The sequence below is a fragment of the Anomaloglossus baeobatrachus genome, chromosome 2, assembly GCF_048569485.1.
Source record: "Anomaloglossus baeobatrachus isolate aAnoBae1 chromosome 2, aAnoBae1.hap1, whole genome shotgun sequence".
In the NCBI taxonomy this organism is placed as follows: Eukaryota; Metazoa; Chordata; class Amphibia; order Anura; family Aromobatidae; genus Anomaloglossus; species Anomaloglossus baeobatrachus.
In genome coordinates this window covers 278,913,616-278,933,911 of record NC_134354.1, presented here as the reverse complement: position 1 = coordinate 278,933,911, position 20,296 = coordinate 278,913,616, and the positions used below count along the sequence as shown (strand labels likewise).

Genomic DNA, 20,296 nt, shown 5'->3' with positions numbered 1-20,296 from the left:
CGTGACCACTGCCCAGGATGGGGGCAGGAATGATCTTCCCTGTGATAATGAGTTGGGAAGAAGCCACCATTGCAGAGAGTCCTTGGCCGTCTGGGAAAGGGAGACTTTCCTGTCCAGGGAAGTAGACTTCCCGTCCAATTGGCGGAGAATGTCCCATTGAAGTGGGCGCAGATGAAACTGTGCAAACGGGACTGCCTCCATTGCTGCCACCATCTTCCCTAGGAAGTGCATGAGGCGCCTTAAGGAGTGCGACTGACCATGAAGGAGAGACTGTACCCCTGTCTGTAGTGACCGCTGCTTGTCCAGCGGAAGCTTCACTATCGCTGAGAGAGTATGAAACTCCATGCCAAGATACGTTAGTGATTGAGTCGGTGACAGAGTTGACTTTGAAAAGTTGATGATCCACCCGAAAGTCTGGAGAGTCTCCAGCGCAACATTCAGGCTGTGTTGGCATGCCTCTTGAGAGGGTGCTTTGACCAGTAGATCGTCCAAGTAAGGGATCACCGAGTGTCCCTGGGAGTGCAAGACTGCTACCACTGCCGCCATGACCTTGGTGAAAACCCGTGGGGCTGTCGCCAGACCAAATGGCAGAGCTACGAACTGGAGATGTTCGTCTCCTATCACAAAACGTAGAAAACGTTGGTGCTCCGTAGCAATCGGCACGTGGAAATAAGCATCTTTGATGTCTATTGATGCGAGGAAATCTCCTTGAGACATTGAGGCAATGACGGAGCGGAGGGATTCCATCGGAACCGCCTGGCGTTCACATGCTTGTTGAGCAGCTTTAGGTCCAGAACAGGACGGAACGAGCCGTCCTTTTTTGGAACCACGAAGAGATTGGAGTAAAAACCTTGCCGTTGTTCCTGAGGAGGAACAGGGATCACCACTCCTTCTGCTCTTAGAGAGCCCACCGCCTGCAGAAGGGCATCTGCTCGGTCGGGATGTGGGGAAGTTCTGAAGAACCGAGGCGGAGGACGAGAATTGAACTCTATCCTGTACCCGTGAGACAAAATGTCTGTTACCCACCGGTCTTTGACCTGTGGCAGCCAAATGTCGCCAAAGCGGGAGAGCCTGCCACCGACCGAGGATGCGGAGGGAGGAGGCCGAAAGTCATGAGGCAGCCGCCTTGGAAGCGGTTCCTCCGGTTGCTTTCTTGGGGCGTGAGTGAGTCCGCCAGGAATCTGAGCCCCTTTGCTCCTTCTGAGTCCCTTTGGACGAGGAGAATTGGGCCTTGCCTGAGCCTCGAAAGGACCGAAACCTCGACTGCCACCTCTTTTGTTGAGGTTTGCTTGATCTGGGCTGGGGTAAGGAGGAGTCTTTACCCTTGGACTGTTTAATGATTTCAGCCAATTGCTCACCAAACAGTCTGTCTACAGATAGTGGCAAGCTGGTTAAACATTTTTTGGAAGCAGAATCCGCTTTCCATTCTTTTAACCACAAGGCTCTGCGCAAAACCACCGAGTTGGCCGACGCCATTGAGGTACGGCTCGTAGAGTCCAGGACAGCGTTGATAGCATAGGTCGCAAACGCAGACATTTGCGAAATTAAGGACTCCACTTGCGGCACTGCTGGACGTATGATAGAGTCCACCTGTGCCAGACCAGCTGAAATGGCTTGGAGTGCCCACACGGCCGCGAATGCTGGAGCAAACGACGCGCCGATAGCTTCATAGACAGATTTCAACCAAAGGTCCATCTGTCTGTCATTGGCATCCTTAAGTGAAGCCCCATCCTCCACTGCAACTATGGATCTAGCCGCAAGCCTGGAGATTGGGGGATCCACCTTTGGACACTGGGTCCAGCGTTTGACCACGTCAGGGGGAAAGGGATAACGTGTATCCTTAAGACGTTTGGAGAAACGCTTGTCTGGATAAGCATGGTGTTTATTCTCTGAAGTCAGCGTGGTCCAGAAAAGTACTCAGTTTACGCTTGGGATACCTGAAATGGAACTTCTCCTGCTGTGCAGCTGCCTCTTCTGCTGAAGGGGCTGGGGGAGAAATATCCAACAGTCTATTGATGGCCGCTATAAGGTCATTTACCATGGCGTCACCATCAGGAGTATCGAGATTGAGAGCGGTCTCAGGATTAGACTCCTGATCACCCTCCTCTGTCTCATCCCGCAGAGACTCTTCTCGCTGAGACCCTGATCCACGTGATGACGTGGAGGGTCTCTCCCAGCGAGCTCGCTTAGGCTGCCTGGGACTGTCATCTGAGTCAGAGCCTTCAGCCTGAGATGCCTGGGACCCCCCTGAAGCACGGATTAACTCCAACTGAGGGGGACCTGGGAACATTGACGCAGCAGTGTCCATGGACTGAGTAACTGGCCTGGCCTGCAAGGTCTCTAGGATTTTTGTCATAGTGACAGACATCCTGTCAGCAAAAACTGCAAACTCTGTCCCCGTCACCGGGACAGGGTTCACCGGTGACTCTGCCTGGGCCACTACCACCATAGACTCCGGCTGACGAAGTGGCACAGGGACCGAACATTGCACACAATGGGGGTCTTTGGAACCTGCCGGTAAATCAGCCCCACAAGCGGCACAAGCAGCATATACAGCCTGTGTCTTGGCACCCTTGCGTTTTGCGGATGACATGTTGTCGACTCCTCAGAGCAATATAGGGTATACAGCCAAGAAGCGACCTTACAGTGCAATATATCTATATATATGGTATAGAGAAAAAAATACACCAATATAACACTGTGGCACTAGTGGGGCCAGCACTAATGTGCTGCTTACCGCCCGCTTAACGCGGGTGTGTGGTCGCCAGAAATCCCTTGTCTGGGTCTCCCAGAGCCTGTGTCCGTTCTCCAGCCAGACTGCATGTAGGAATGGCTGCCGGCGTCCTGTGGAGAGGGGCGGGCCCTGGGCGTGCTGCAGACAAAGAGCGGGAACTGGCGTCCCACTGTGCTCAGTGAGGGGGCTGGAGTATGTAAAAAAGACTCCAGCCCTCTGCGCTGACTATCGTACAGCGTCTCTCCCTTGCCCTGATTGACAGGGTGGGGGCGGGAACGAAGCGGAGCTAGGCCGCAAAAGCCGGGGACTAGATTTATAAGCGCCGCCGTCGTAAAAGCACGGTCGGCGCTAAGTCCCCGGCGCACTACAAGTCTCAGCCGCGCCGCCGCTCCAGGGGCGGCCGGCGCGGCAGTCCCCAACACATAAAGTCCCTCAGAGAAACTGCAGAGACTGTAACCCCAGCGCGCAGCGCTACTGTCCCCGGCGCACTAGCACACCCAGCAAGTCTGGAATGTGCGCGGCCTGTACATACGGGGACACAGAGTACCTGAATGTTGCAGGGCCTTGTCCCTGAACGGTACCCAGCTCCGTATCCAGCAGGTTCTACGGGTCTGCGGATGGAGCCCGGCCTCAGGGCTTGGGGGCCGGTAAGATCCCACTTCCTCAGAGCCCCTCAGGGGGATGTGGAAGGAAAGCAGCATGTGGGCTCCAGCCTCCGTACCCACAATGGGTACCTCAACCTTAACAAACACCACCAATATACTGGGGTGAGAAGGGAGCATGCTGGGGGCCCTAGTATGGGCCCTCTTTTCTTCCATCCGACGTAGTCAGCAGCTACTGCTGACTAAACAGTGGAGCTATGCGTGGATGTCTGACCTCCTTCGCACAAAGCTTGAAAACTGAGCAGCCAGTGATCCCACTGGGGGTGTATAGCCAGAAGGGGAGGGGCCTTACACTTTTTAGTGTAATGCTTTGTGTGGCCTCCGGAGGCAGTGCTATACACCCAATCGTCTGGGTCTCCCAATGGAGCGCCGAAGAAAAGAGGGTAAGGAGATATCCTGATTGAGATGAAAGGGGGATACCACCTTGGGGAGAAATTCCGGAACCGGACGCAGAACCACCTTGTCCTGGTGAAACACCAGGAAAGGGGCTTTGCACAACAACACTGCTAGCTCAGACACTCTCCGAAGAGAGGTGACTGCTACTAGGAAAACCACTTTCTGCGAAAGGCGTGAGAGAGAAATATCCCTCATTGGCTCGAATGGTGGTTTCTGAAGAGCCATCAGCACCCTGTTCAGATCCCAGGGTTCTAACGGCCGCTTGTAAGGAGGAACGATGTGACAAACCCCCTGCAGGAACGTGCGTACCTGTGGAAGTCTGGCTAGGCGCTTCTGGAAAAACACAGAGAGCGCTGAGACTTGTCCCTTAAGGGAGCCAAGCGACAAACCCTTTTCCAGTCCAGATTGAAGGAAGGACAGAAAAGTGGGCAAGGCAAAAGGCCAGGGAGAAAAACTCTGAGCAGAGCACCATGACAGGAAAATTTTCCACGTCCTGTGGTAGATCTTGGCGGACGTTGGTTTCCTAGCCTGTCTCATAGTGGCAATGACCTCTTGAGATAATCCTGAAGACGCTAGGATCCAGGACTCAATGGCCACACAGTCAGGTTGAGGGCCGCAGAATTCAGATGGAAAAACGGCCCTTGAGACAGCAAGTCTGGTCGGTCTGGTAGTGCCCACGGTTGGCCGACCGTGAGATGCCACAGATCCGGGTACCACGACCTCCTCGGCCAGTCTGGAGCGACGAGGATGACGCGGCGGCAGTCGGCCCTGATCTTGCGTAACACTCTGGGCAACAGTGCCAGCGGAGGAAACACATAAGGGAGCTGAAACTGCGACCAATCCTGAACTAAGGCGTCTGCCGCCATAGCTCTGGGATCTTGAGACCGTGCCATGAACGTCGGTACCTTGTTGTTGTGCCGGGACGCCATGAGGTCGACGTCCGGCACCCCCCAGCGGCAACAGATCTCCTGAAACACATCCGGGTGAAGGGACCATTCCCCTGCGTCCATGCCCTGGCGACTGAGATAATCTGCTTCCCAGTTTTCCACGCCCGGGATGTGAACTGCAGAGATGGTGGAGGCCGTGGCTTCCACCCACATCAAGATCCGCCGGACTTCCTGGAAGGCTTGCCGACTGCGTGTGCCGCCTTGGTGGTTGATGTATGCCACCGCTGTGGAATTGTCCGACTGAATTCGGATCTGCTTGCCTTCCAGCCACTGCTGGAACGCTTTCAGGGCAAGGTACACTGCCCGTATTTCCAGAACATTGATCTGAAGTGAGGACTCTTGCCGGGTCCACGTACCCTGAGCCCTGTGGTGGAGAAAAAACGCTCCCCACCCTGACAGACTCGCGTCCGTCGTGACCACCTCCCAGGATGGGGGTAGGAAGGATTTCCCCTTCGATAATGAAGTGGGAAGAAGCCACCACCGAAGGGAAGCTTTGGTCGCCTGAGAGAGAGAGACGTTCCTGTCGAGGGACGTCGGCTTCCTGTCCCATTTGCGAAGGATGTCCCATTGAAGAGGACGCAGGTGAAACTGCGCGAAAGGGACTTCCTCCATTGCTGCCACCATCTTCCCCAGGAAGTGCATGAGGCGCCTCAAGGGGTGTGCCTGACCTTGAAGGAGAGATTGTACCCCCTTCTGTAGCGACCGCTGCTTGATCAGCGGAAGCTTCACTATCGCTGAGAGGGTATGAAACTCCATGCCAAGATATGTCAGCGATTGGGCCGGTGTCAGATTTGACTTTGGAAAATTGATGATCCACCCGAAACTCTGGAGAGTCTCCAGAGTAGCGGTGAGGCTGTGTTGGCATGCCTCTTGAGAGGGTGCCTTGATCAGGAGATCGTCCAAGTAAGGGATCACCGAGTGACCCTGAGAGTGGAGGACCGCTACTACAGTAGCCATAACCTTGGTGAAAACCCGTGGGGCTGTTGCCAGGCCGAACGGCAGTGCCACGAACTGCAGGCGTTCGTCTCCTATGGCGAAGCGCAAGAAGCGCTGGTGCTCTGGAGCAATCGGTACGTGGAGATAAGCATCTTTGATATCGATCGATGCAAGGAAATCTCCTTGGGACATTGAGGCGATGACGGAGCGGAGGGATTCCATCCGGAACCGCCTGGTCTTTACGTGTTTGTTGAGCAGTTTCAGGTCCAGGACAGGACGGAAAGACCCGTCCTTCTTTGGGACCACAAACAGGTTGGAGTAAAAACCGTGACCCTGTTGCTGAAGAGGAACAGGGACCACCACTCCTTCTGCCTTCAGAGTGCCCAGCGCCTGCAGAAGAGCCTCGGCTCGCTCGGGAGGCGGGGATGACCTGAAGAATCGAGTCGGGGGACGAGAGGTGAACTCTATCTTGTAACCGTGAGACAGAATGTCTCTCACCCAGCGGTCTTTTACCAGTGGCAGCCAGGTGTCGCAAAAGCGGGAGAGCCTGCCACCGACCGAGGATGCAGATTGCGGAGGCCGAAAGTCATGAGGAAGCCGCTTTGGTAGCGGCACCTCCGGTGGTCTTTTTAGGACGTGACTTAGACCGCCATGAATCAGAGTTCCTTTGATCTTTCTGAGGCCTTTTGGACGAGGGGAATTGGGACCTGCCCGCGCCCCGAAAGGACCGAAACCTCGACTGCCCCCTCCTCTGTTGGGGTATGTTCGGTTTGGGCTGGGGTAAGGATGTATCCTTCCCCTTGGATTGTTTGATGATTTCATCCAAACGCTCGCCAAACAATCGGTCGCCAGAAATTGGCAAACTAGTTAAGCGCTTTTTGGAAGCAGAATCTGCCTTCCATTCCCGTAGCCACAAGGCCCTGCGGAGTACCACCGAATTGGCGGATGCAACCGCCGTACGGCTCGCAGAGTCCAGGACAGCATTAATAGCGTAAGACGCCATTGCCGACGTCTGAGCGGTTATGGACGCCACCTGCGGCGCGGAAGTGCGTGTGGCTGCGTCAATTTGCGCTTGACCTGCTGATATAGCTTGTAGCGCCCATACGGCTGCGAATGCTGGGGCAAAAGAAGCGCCGATAGCTTCATAGATGGATTTCAACCAGAGCTCCATCTGCCTGTCAGTGGCATCTTTAAGTGAAGCCCCATCTTCCACTGCAAGTATGGATCTAGCCGCCAGTCTGGAGATTGGAGGATCCACCTTGGGACACTGAGTCCAACCTTTGACCACGTCAGGGGGAAAGGGATAACGTGTATCCATAAGGCGCTTAGAAAAACGCTTATCTGGACAATCATGGTGATTCTGGACTGCCTCTCTGAAATCAGAGTGGTCCAGAAACATACTCGGTGTACGCTTGGGAAACCTGAAACGGAATTTCTCCTGCTGAGAAGCTGACTCCTCCACCGGAGGAGCTGAGGGAGAAATATCCAACATTCGATTGATGGACGCAATAAGATCGTTCACTATGGCGTCCCCGTCCGAAGTATCAAGATTGAGAGCGGCCCCAGGATCAGAATCCTGATCAGCTGTCTCCGCGTCATCAACCAGAGATTCCCCCGCTGAGACCCTGAACAATATGATGATGTCGAGGGAATCTCCAAGCGAGCTCGCTTAATCGGTCTGGGGTCCGTGTCAGAGCCCCCAGCCTGGGATCTATGAGATACCCCGGGGGGACATTGTTGGTCCAACTGAGGGGGGCCAGGGAACAATGATTCAACAGAGTCCCTGTGCTGAGATACCGGTCTGGACTGCAAGGCTTCTAGTATCTTAGCCATAGTTTCAGAGAGTTTATCCGTAAAGACTGCAAACTCCGTCCCTGTCACCTGGAGAGTGTCAGCAGGTGGCTCCCCCTGGGCCCCTCTTAGCAGAGGCTCCGGCTGAGCAAGTGCAGTAGGGGCCGAGCAGTGCACACAATGAGGGTCAGTGGAACCTGCCGGTAGCGGCGTCGTACATGCGGCGCAGGCAGCATAGTAAGCCTGTGTTTTGGCACCCCTGCCTTTTGTGGGCGCCATGCTATTGTCTTCCCTGAGCAACACAATAGGGATATATAGCCAGAAAACAACTGTGCACTATACAGTGTAAAGTATATACCATAAACATATAATTACACTTCTGCACAATGGGGCTAGCACCACAGGTGCTGCTTACCACCCGCTTAAAGCGGTTGTGAGGCCACCAGAATCCCTGCCTGGGTCTCCCAGAATTTGTCCCCCTCTGCAGCGTCCGAGGAGCTGACAGGAATGGCTGCCAGCGTCCTGAGGAGAGGAGGGAGCCGTGGGCGTGACCCAGAAAGTGCGGGAACTGGTGCCCCACAGTGCACAGTGAGGGGGGTGGAGTATGCAAAGCATTCTCCAGCCCTCATTGCTGCTCGTCTGTACAGCGTCCCGCCCTTCCCCTGCTTGTCAGGGCTGTGGGCGGGAGGAAGAAAGACTAGGCCGCAAAAGCCGGGGACTCGAGTAATAAGCGCGGCCGCCGTAAAAGCGCGGCCGCGCGGAAGTCCCCGGCGCACTACAAGTCCCAGCCGCGCCTCAGTGTTAAACATGGCGGCGGCGGTCAGCGCGGTAGTCCCCCTACATAAACACACTCAGCGACGCTGAGTGTGTAATGGCACATTTAACCCGGTCAGCGCCGCGGTCCCCAGTGCACTAGCACACCCAGCAATGCTGGAGTGTTGCTGTGCTCGGTCCCCACGGGGACACAGAGTACCTCCAAGTAGCAGGGCCATGTCCCTGAACGATACCCGGCTCCTATCCAGCAGGCTCCCAGGAGTTGTGGATGAAGCACGGTCTCAGTGCCTGGAGACCGATAGGATCCCACTTCACCCAGAGCCCTAAGGGGGATGGGGAAGGAAAACAGCATGTGGGCTCCAGCCTCCGTACCCGCAATGGATACCTCAACCTTAACAACACCGCCGACAAGAGTGGGGTGAGAAGGGAGCATGCTGGGGGCCCTATATGGGCCCACTTTTCTTCCATCCGACATAGTCAGCAGCTGCTGCTGACCAATCTATGGAGCTGTGCGTGCATGTCTGCCTCCTTCGCACAAAGCATAAAAACTGAGGAGCCCGTGGGAGCACGGGGGGTGTATAGGCAGAAGGGGAGGGGCTTTACACTTTTAGTGTAATACTTTGTGCGGCCTCCGGAGGCATAGCCTATACACCCAATTGTCTGGGTCTCCCAATGGAGCGACAAAGAAAAGACGCGCGCGCAAACGGGGAGGCGGAGGACTGAAGGCCTGAGGCAGGCCGAAACAGGAGGCTAGAGTAGTGGGCGGCCTGCCGGGAGCGCAGCGCAGAGGAGTCTTACCTGCGTTGTGCCGGCGTCGCTGTGATCCTCGGCCCCATCCTGCCTGCCGGAAAGGTGCCTGGGGAGAACTGCCGAGCGCTCCTGCGCTGTGGTCACCACGATCCCCTGCCTGGGCCCAGGGAAGAAGTAAACGCTGGGGAAGCCTGGATTTGCTGAGCGCTCCTGCGCTGCAGCTGTGATCCTCCCCATGGATCCTGCATCGTAGGGGACGCTGGGAGGAATGGGGGGCGTGCTGCAGGACTGAGCTGGCTGTCTCCGGGCAGAAGGAGAGGGGGGGGGGTTGGCCGGAAAAGCGCGCGCGCAAACAGGGGGGCGGTCGCTCCAGCCTGAGGTAGGCCCGAAGCCGGGGGCTAAATTACTGAGCGGCCGCCGGGAGCGCAGCGCTGCGCGCGGAGAAGATCCCACCTGCGTCCTGGCGGCGTCGCTCTGATCCACGGCCCCATCCTCTGATGCTGCGGCTGCCGGTGAGTCCAGTCTGCCTCTGGGAGACACCAGGGGGGAAGCGCTGGGGAGCTTGGGGAACGCTGCAGAGCGCTCCTGCGCTGCATGAAGAAATCCACTGCCTGGGCCCAGGGTAGAAGGAAGAACGCTGGGGGAGGCCTGGTGCTGTGAGCGCTCCTGCGCTGCAGCCTGCGATCCTGACATCGGGTACTGGGTAGCAGAGATTCCTTGCCGCCTCCACCAGAAGCACCCCTTGGGACGGTACCATAGGGGCCGACGGGGAGTGTGCCCTTACAAAAAATAAAAATGTTCGACCCCAAGCAGCCCCTGGGGCGGTACCATGGGGCAGGAGGGGGATAGGGCCTGGCGTCTCGAGCCTCAGACAACCCTGGGGACGGTACCCGGAGGGGAGGAGAAGGCGAGGGTTCTTTCTGATGCGGGGACTTTAACCCTGCAGAAGAGACAAAAAACCTAGAAAGATGAAAAGGCTGAGCGGCGCCGTATAGCACAAAAAAAAAAAAAAGGAAAAAAAGGAATAGCCTAGGCTGAGGTTGGCCCACAGAGATATGGGCCCACTTCAGCCTCCTACAACACTAAGCAAAAAACTGGCATAGATCCGCCTCCGGTTCAGGGTGTACACTGCTAGGGAGGAGCTAACTTTTTTTTATCTCTACTTAGTGTCAGCCTCCTAGTCACAGCAACATACACCCATGGTCCTGTGTCCCCCAATGAAAGCGATAGAGAAATTACCTTTTTGCTATGGTAATGAGGTTTGCTGGCCCCGTGGGCGGGTTGTATTTTGTCTGTTATTTCCCCTCCTGCTGCTGTTTGCCGTCCCCCAGTGTTCATTTCCATAGATGAGGCCGCCGCCCTCATGTTCCGCACAGTGCTCCTGGAGTCTCGCGCATGCGCAGTGGCACTATCGCGGGACTGAACACTGTTTTCAAATCGCGAGCGCCGGTGATGTGATTGTGCAGGCGCGAGATTATGGGCGGCGCTGTGAATGTCATCACCAGCGTCATCCAAGTACCCACCTATAATCTCGAGCCTGCGCAATAACATCAACGGCGCTCGCGATTTGAAAACAGTGCTCAGTCCTGCTGCGCATGCGTGAGACTCCAGGAGTACTGTGCGGAACATGAGGGCGGCGGCCTCATCTATGTAAATGAACACTGGGGGACGGCAAACAGTGGCAGGAGGTGGGATAACAGGTAAAATACAGCCCGCCCACGGGGCCAGCAAACCTCATTACCATAGCAAAAGGTAATATTTTATAAAGTTGTTATTAGGTATGAAAGGGGGGCCAGTAGCAAGATGAACCTTTCTAGAATGCAGCCCAGGAGCTGCAGAAGAGGATTCTTTTAGTTTAATAGCGAACGTTCTGGTGACAGGTTCCCATTAAAATGCAATCCAATAATGTTATTACATATCAATAAATGTTGCATCAATTATAAACATAGTGAAAAATGGTAAAGATGAAATTGGACCCCCCCAAAATAAAACTTTTTTTCATTTATTTATTTTTTTTAAAGCACAAAAACTTTGCTTACCTCTGGGGGTGTCATAAGCCAGATCTTCCATGCTCACAACAATATCATCCTCAAAGGGTCGGTCGTACTAAATTTAGGAAACATAAGAACAAATTAACATTGTATGTAAGTGGCATAACACTCATTATCAGATATGACATTCAGTGAAAACCAGTATAGAACAGATGGGCAGAATGTGCATTATCTAGCTCCAGCACAGAAGGCTGTAGAGTTGGTCATAAGCATAAAAGGTTTTAAGTCCCAAATTAATAAAAGGAATCTTTGAGTTACCCAAACTTTACCAAAACAACACCATAACTTAGGGGACATGGCACAAACAATCCCTTTAAAAGGGCAACCACAGGGAAGTCATGTTTGCTTTGGGTTGTGGTACAGAGACCTCCAGTGATCACTAAAACTGAGGAACAGTCTCAGTCTCTCCTCCCAGACTGAAGAGGATTCTAGGGAAGCAGTCGTCAGTCTATGAGGAGAGTAGTGAATAGTTCCACTGTGCAGTATTCGTGATCTGTGGGGGTCTCAGCACCAGGACCCCAATTAAAATCTGTCAGCAGCTTTTTGTCTACATCATGCTGCTCTCAGATGAGATAGCAGACACCCTGAATCCAACAATATACCAATTAGATTATTGGGTGCAAATTTTAGATTTAGCCATGTAGCTGAGCTGAGAAAGCTGCCCCCGCTCATACCAGACTCTATAGAGATTGACATCTTGAAAGTCAATGCTCAGTCAGAAGAGGGGAAGTGCAGACTGCCACGTGCATGACAGTGTGGTCCGAGCAACAATCAATCCTGATGTTTAAAGGCCCCGTTACACGGGACGATATATCTAACGATATGTCGTTGGGGGTCACAAAATTCGTGACGCACATTCGACATCTTTAGAGATATCGTAGCGTGTGACACCACCGAACGACTGTGAACGAGCAAAAATACTCACCTTATCGTTGCTCGTTGACACGTCGTTCATTTTCATAATATCGTCCCTCCTTCTGTGCGTCGTTTGTTCATCGTTCCCGAGGCAGCACACATCGCTACGTGTGACACCCCGGGAACGACGAACATCTCCTTACCTGCGTCTCGCCGGCTATGCGGAAGGAAGGAGGTGGGTGGGATGTTATGTCCCGCTCATCTCTGCCCCTCCGCTTCTATTGGCCGGCCGCTGTGTGACGTCGCTGTGACGCCGAACGTCCCTCCCCCATCAGAAAGAGGATGTTCGCCGCCCACAGACACGTTGTCCGGGAGGTAAGTACGTGTGACGAGTGTTACCGACTTTGTGCGCTACGGGCAACTAATTGCCCATGACGCACAAATGACGGTTGCGATCGCTTTTGCAATCGCACGATATATCGTCCCGTGTAACGGGGCCTTAAGCAAATAAACAATGGGACGGAACATGACAAGACACGAATCCTTGAATTCTATGCTGTAACCCTTGCAGCGTGCTGTCTTCAGCTTACATTGCAAAAACCTACTGACTGATGCCTTTAAAAAGAGGTTTTCTCACGAACAAAGTTCATTTTAATCAATAAATCTAGGAATAATAAGTTCCACAGTTGAATGTGTTTTAAAAATAAATACATAAAATGTTCCTGTGTTGAGGTAATCTCATAAATGTGTCCCTGCCATGTACTGTGTAATGGCTGTGTCTGACCGTACACTGACAAGAAGGGAATTTTGTTACTTACCGTAAATTCCTTTTCTTCTAGCTCTTATTGGGAGACCCAGACGATTGGGGTATAGCTACTGCCCTCTGGAGGCCACACAAAGCACTACATCAAAAGTGCAAGGCCCCTCCCCCTCTGGCTATACCCCCCCCGTGATATCACGGGTTCTCCAGTTTTAGTGCCAAAGCAAGAAGGAGGAAGCCAATAACTGGTTTAAACAAATTAACTCCGAATAACATCGGAGAACTGAAAAACCGTTCAACATGAACAACATGTGTACCCGCAAACAACAAAAAAACATCCCGAAGGACAACAGGGTGGGTGCTGGGTCTCCCAATAAGAGCTAGAAGAAAAGGAATTTACGGTAAGTAACAAAATTCCCTTCTTCTTCAGCGCTCTATTGGGAGACCCAGACGATTGGGACGTCCAAAAGCTGTCCCTGGGTGGGTAAAGAAATACCTCATGTTAGAGCTGCAAAACAGCCCTCCCCTACGGGGATGTCACTGCCGCCTGCAGGACTCTTCTACCTAAGCTGGCATCCGCCGAAGCATAGGTATGCACCTGATAATGCTTGGTGAAAGTGTGCAGACTGGACCAGGTAGCTGCCTGGCACACCTGTTGAGCCGAAGCCTGGTGTCGAAATGCCCAGGACGCACCCACGGCTCTGGTTGAGTGGGCTTTTAGCCCTGAAGGAACCGGAAGCCCCGCAGAACGGTAGGCCTCTAGAATTGGTTCTTTGATCCATCGAGCCAGGGTGGCTTTAGAAGCCTGCAACCCCTTGCGCGGACCAGCGACAAGGACAAAAAGTGCATCGGCACGGCGCATGGGCGCCGTGCGGGAAATGTAGATTCTGAGTGCTCTCACCAGATCTAGCAAACGTAAGTCCTTTTCATACCGGTGAACCGGATGAGGACAAAAGGAAGGCAGGGATATATCCTGATTAAGATGAAACGAGGATACGACCTTAGGGAGAAACTCCGGAATGGGGCGCAGCACTACCTTGTCCTGATGGAACACCAGGAAGGGAGCCTTGGATGACAGAGCTGCCAGCTCCGACACTCGCCGAAGCGATGTGATCGCAACAAGAAACGCCACTTTCTGTGACAGGCGAGAAAAGGAAACTTCCTTCAGAGGCTCGAAAGGCGGCTTCTGGAGAGCAACTAGTACCCTGTTCAGATCCCATGGATCTAACGGCCGCCTGTACGGGGGCACAATATGACAGACCCCCTGCAGGAACGTGCGCACCTTAGGAAGACGTGCTAGACGCTTCTGAAAAAACACGGATAGTGCCGAAACTTGCCCTTTAAGGGAGCTGAGCGACAAGCCCTTTTCTAACCCCGATTGCAGGAAGGAAAGAAACTTGGGCAATGCAAATGGCCAGGGAGACACTCCCTGAGCAGAGCACCAGGATAAGAAAATCTTCCACGTTCTGTGGTAGATCTTAGCCGAATTCGACTTTCTAGCTTGTCTCATTGTGGCAACGACTCCTTGAGATAATCCTGCCGATGCTAGGATCCAGGACTCAATGGCCACACAGTCAGGTTCAGGGCCGCAGAATTCTGATGGAAAAACGGCCCTTGGGACAGTAAGTCTGGTCGGTCTGGCAGTGACCACGGTCGACCGATCGTGAGATGCCACAGATCCGGATACCACGACCTCCTCGGCCAGTCTGGAGCGACGAGTATGATGCGGCTGCACTCGGATCTGATCTTGCGTAGCACTCTGATCACCACTCCTTCCGCTCTTAGGGAGTCCACCGCCTGCAGCAGAGCATCTGCTCGGTCTGGATGTGGGGAGGTTCTGAAGAACCGAGCTGGAGGACGAGAATTGAACTCGATTCTGTACCCGCGAGACAAAATGTCCGTCACCCACCGGTCTTTGACCTGTGACATCCAAATGCCGGAAAAGCGGGAGAGCCTGCCCCCGACCGGCGATGCGGAGGGAGGGGGCTGGAAGTCATGAGGTAGCCGCTTTGGAAGCGGTACCTCCATTTGCTTTCTTGGGGCGCGTGTGAGCCCGCCACGAATCTGAGTTTCTTTGCGTCCTCTGAGTCCCTTTGTACGAGGTAAATGGTGTCTTGCCCGAACCTCGAAAGGACTGAAACCTCTGCTGCCACTTTTTCTGCTGAGGTTTGGTTGTTCTGGGCTGGGGTAAAGAGGAGTCTTTACCCTTGGACTGCTTAATGATATCAGCCAATGGCTCGCCAAACAGTCTATCTCTAGATAAAGGCAAACTGGTTAAACATTTTTTGGAACCAGCATCTGCTTTCCAGTCCTTTAACCACAAGGCTCTGCGCAAAACTACCGAATTGGCGGACGCCATTGAGGTGCGACTGGTAGATTCTAGGACCGCATTGATAGCGTAAGACGCAAACGCCGACATCTGCGTGGTAAGATGCGCCACTTGCGGCACTGCTGGATGTATGATAGCATCCACTTTTGCTAAGCCAGCTGAAATAGCCTGGAGTGCCCATACGGCTGCGAATGCCGGAGCAAACGACGCGCCGATAGCTTCATAGACAGATTTTAACCAAAGGTCCATCTGTCTGTCATTGGCATCTTTAAGTGAAGCGCCATCCTCCACTGCAACTATGGACCTAGCTGCGAGTTTGGAAATCGGGGGGTCTACCTTTGGACACTGTGTCCAGCGCTTGACCACCTCAGGGGGGAAAGGGAAACGCGTATCTTTAGATCGTTTAGAGAAACGCCTTTCTGGGTGAGCGTCGTGCTTCTGGATTGATTCTCTGAAGTCAGAGTGATCCAAGAAAGCACTCAATTTACGCTTGGGATAAAGGAAACGAAACTTCTCCTGCTCTGCCGCTGCCTCTTCTGCTGAAGGGGCTGGGGGAGAAATATCCAACAGCCTATTGATGGCTGAGATAAGGTCGTTTACCATGGCGTCCCCATCAGGGGTATCCAGGTTGAGAGGGGTTCCAGGAATGGATTCCTGATCACTCTCATCAGACACATCACCGGGAGACTGATTGCGCTGAGACCCTGAGCAATGTGATGACGTCGAGGGTCTTTCCCAGCGAGCTCGCTTAGGGTGGCTGGGGCTATCATCTGAGTCATAATCCTCGGCCTGTGAAGCCGGGGACCCCCCTGTGGGCTGGATTAATTCCAAGTGAGGGGGACCTGAGGACAGAGGCCTCGCCGTGCCCAAAGACTGAGCCCCATGCATAGATTGCAAGGTTTCAAGGATTTTTGCCATAGACAGAGACATATTATCAGCAAAAACTGCAAAGTCTGTCCCTGTCACCGGGGCAGGACTTACAGGCGTCTCAGCCTGGGTCACTACCTCTCCTGACTCCGGCTGGCGAAGCAGCACCGGGTCGGAGCATTGCACACAATGGGAGCCTGCTGGTAGATTAGCCCCACATGCAGCACACGCAGTACACACAGCCCTGGCCTTGGCAGCCTTGCGTTTTGAGGATGGCATGTTGCTGCTTCCACAGAGTGATCTGGGAGAGCAGCCAGAAGCGACCTCACAGTGCAAGAAAAACAATATCTATATATCTGTACACAGTACACCAATACACCGTGAGGCACTAGAGGGACCAGCACAGAAAAATCGCTTACCGCCCGCTTAAAAAGCGGGTGTGTGGTCGCCAGATAGCCCCTAGTCCAGGTCTCCCAGAGCCTTGCGTCCTTCCTCCAGCCAGACTGCATGTAATGGCTGCCGGCGTCCTGAGAGGAAGGGGGGCGGGCCCTGGGCGTTCCTGGCTAAGAGCGGGAAGCCTGCTTCCCTCTGTGCCTAGTGTGAGGGCTGGAGCATGTAAATCAGGCTCCAGCCCTCGTCGCTGCTAGCGAACAGCGTCTCTCCCCTACCCTGAATGACAGGGTGGGGGCGGGAACGAATCGGAGCTGCCGGCGTCCTAGGCCCAAAAAGCCGGGGACTCAATTTATAACCGCCGCCGCCGTAAAAGCGCGGACGGCGGATCCCCGGCGCACCACAAGTCACAGCAGCGCCGCCCGGTCCAGAGGGGGTCGGCGCTGCGTTCCCATACACAAAAAATCCCCCAGTAATCTGTAGGGACAGTAACTCCAACGTTGCGGTCCCCGGCGCACTACAACACCCAGCCAGCCCGGAGTGTGTCTGTGCCTGCCGGGGACACAGAGTACCTGTATGATGCAGGGCCTGTCCCTGATCGTACTCCTGCTCCGAATCCATCAGGTTCTAATGGGTCTGTGGATGGAGCCCGGCGTCAGAGCTGAGAGGCCGGCAGGATCCCACTTCCACAGAGCCCTACAAGGGGATGTGGAAGGAAAACAGCATGTCAGGCTCCAGCCCTGTACCAGCAATAGGTACCTCAACCTTACAACACCATCCAGGGGTGAGAAGGGAGCATGCTGGGGACACTATATGTGTCCTCTTTTCTTCCATCCGAAATAGCCAGCAGCTACTGCTGACTAAAATCTGTGGAGCTATGCATGGAATGTCTGACCTCCTTCGCACACAAAGCTAAAACTGGAGAACCCGTGATATCACGGGGGGGGTATAGCCAGAGGGGGAGGGGCCTTGCACTTTTGATGTAGTGCTTTGTGTGGCCTCCAGAGGGCAGTAGCTATACCCCAATCGTCTGGGTCTCCCAATAGAGCGCTGAAGAAAATCTGATCATACCACATCTCCTGGACCAGGGGGGAACTTATAACTTAATTATAACTTAATGTATACAGACATTACAGCATAAAAAAAAAAATATTTGCGATTTTATGTAAAAAGAAAGAAAAAAAAACAAAACAAAACAAAAAAAACAAACCCCACTCCACACAGGGAAATGGTTTGCATCACAAACAGAATCAGCTATGATCCTCTGTTGTGCTGTCTGAATACTCTTGATTTCTGTCCTCCCCTGCTCAGGAGCTGTGGTATGATCAGACCATATCCCTGCTCAGTCAGACACATCCATTACACAGCATAGTAGGAAATCATAATAATCTCAGTACAGGAATTTTTTTTTAAATATCCAATTATGGAATTTACTATGCCAAGATCCACAGATTTAAATAAAATTTTAAAATTGACATTGTTCATTGGAAAGCCCCTTAACGACCTAGGATGTATATAGACATCGTAGGTTGCCTCCCTCCCTTTGACACGGGGATCAGTCGACATGTTCTAATCAGATCAGTCCACATGTGCAGCTAACAAGTGAGGGTGACTTGCGCCTGTTAACCATTTTGATCGCGCTGTCATGCGTAGGGTTCCCCCATATTATAACACCCAGCACAGATAAAGCATAAGGCTACAGGCTGCAGCCCCCAGCCGTGTGCTTATCTTGGCTGTGTTATCAAAATAAGAGGGACCCTAGGCGGGTTGTGTTTTGTTTTTTTTTAATTATTTAAATAAATTAAATCCGGCATGCAGCCCCCTTCCACCTCAATTTTGATACTCACCAAGATAAAGCCGACAGCTGCGGGCTGGTGTTATTAAGCTTGGGAGACCCATGGTTATTGGGCCCCCTAGCCTAAAAATAGCAGCCTGCAGCCACACAGAAATGTAACATCCATTAGATGGGACAATCCAGGCTCATCCAGATTGCCCTGGTGATGTGGCAATTCGGTTAATATAAAAGGGTTAATGACAGCTCACAGATGCCAATAAGCTCTAGAATAGTAATGAGTAGGGTCTATGAGACCCTCCTCCCCCCATTACTAATCCTGTAGAAAAAATCCTTTATTTGAAATAAAAGATTAAACACCACTCTTTCACCCCTTTATTAATTCCCAAAACACACAGGTCTGACAAAGCTCTGCTACATCCTGAAGTCATAGCGAACAGGCACAAAACATGACCGCCCGTTGTGGCTGCAGGCAGAGACTGACTGAGCCGCAGCTGTGACGTCATTGAGTTTATGTGCGGTCACAGCTGGAGTTTTTCACAGTACCTCAAAACCAGGGCATGACAACCATGACTGGTATATGGTGAAGAGGGGGGACTGGGGTAATTCCTTAGTTTTATTAAGCCCCAGGCTCCCCTCTTTACAGGACCCTCGTCACAGTAGAGGGGCCCGGCCGTTTTGCTTTGGTCACTACAGTGGCTAATTTGTATGCAAAGCACTTCAGGGGCATCACATGCAAATTAGCCATGTGGAGGAGGCAAGGTCAGTGGAGCAGAGCATTGTGCCATTGTGCCATCTCGTGGCCCAATGTTCAGCAGTGTGATGAGATTATCACTTTGCAATCTCATCACTCTGCTAAAGGCAACGCAAAGCCATGGAGGTGGCGAGGACGCAGCAGCCAGGAGGGGAAAGGTAAGCGCTCCGTGAGATGAAGACAGGAGCGGGAGATCGCCGTGGTACCCCAGTCCCTGCCTTGCTCAACTGTATGTGAGTCAGAAGGCGGAAAGGAAATGTTTAATATTTCTACTAATACGAAAGCTTGATGCCAGATGGCAAGTCACAACTAGCATCAACCCCATTTATTACAGATGTCCACCGCACCAGGGCTATGGGAAGAGAAAGGTACAGAGCCAGATTTGGCGCATCTAATACATGTGCCACCTCTGGGGCAATTGTGGGCTGCTATTTTTAGGCTGGGAAGAATCAAATACCTATTTTTTTTTATAATATATAGATATATATCTAAACAATGCGATGCAGTTTTGAAGTGACTTTTTTGCCAGGAGGTGGACATTTGGTGCAGGAATTTGGTGTATAATTTCAGCACAAATCTGCATTTCTTAGCAAACACAAAGCAGACAGCGTGTAGGATTCCAACCGACCAGACGCTGTCACACAGGGTGTTGGCGCGGTCTGACTGCAACCAATCACAGACGCGTGGTGGAAGCAGTGGCTATGTCTGAGGGCTAATGAGCAGACCCAGAAGCACTGTGACAGCTGTGGGGAAAGTGGGTAAGTATAACGCTCATGCTTTATTCCTGATTTTGATTTTTTTTTTAAATTTCTATCATTATTTGGGTAGCTGAACTTGAACAGCCACACAGATTTCCCTGAGAAGTTATTGTTCGGGGTCTGTGCACGGACACTAGGTATCCGGTACGGACCCCGAACTTTACAGTTCGGGTCCACCCATCACTACTAATGATGTGACATTTCAGAGATATAATTGCATATATGCCAGCTTACTACCCATACATTGTGCCCAGCTTGTGCTTTTAGAAACATGCATCATGTATATAGTCAGGTGGGTTCTTCATGGCAGAAATATGGAGTTAATGGTGGATTAGGCTCATTGGGAAGATCAGATGGGAGTTGGGCATTTGGGAGCACAATTCTACAGAATAATTTCTTATTTATTTTTTGGGGGAGTGGAGTTTATATTGCTTTTATGCAGACTTTGGACTACCAGTAAAGTGGAAAGCCACAGTTTTGGAATAAATATCAGTATAAGGCTTAGTCCATATTTACGGTATACATACTGTGCTCCCTGCTGAGCGCTTACATCGGACTGTCTTAATCCCCCCAAAAGAAGGGAATTTTGTTTACTTACCGTAAATTCCTTTTCTTCTAGCTCCAATTGGGAGACCCAGACAATTGGGTGTATAGCTACTGCCTCCGGAGGCCACACAAAGTATTACACTTAAAAGTGTAAGGCCCCTCCCCTTCTGGCTATACACCCCCCCGTGGGATCACGGGCTCCTC

General features: G+C 52.6%; 1 long non-coding RNA gene across 1 annotated transcript in view; it reads right to left on the bottom strand.

Moving 5' to 3' along the window:
• The window catches only part of LOC142289851 (uncharacterized), a 136,422-nt gene that overhangs the window by 71,412 nt on the left and 44,714 nt on the right, over nt 1-20,296 (bottom strand). The window contains exon 3 of the long non-coding RNA XR_012750174.1: nt 11,030-11,096. This is a non-coding gene — a long non-coding RNA (uncharacterized LOC142289851). The remainder of the gene's footprint in view (nt 1-11,029; nt 11,097-20,296) is intronic.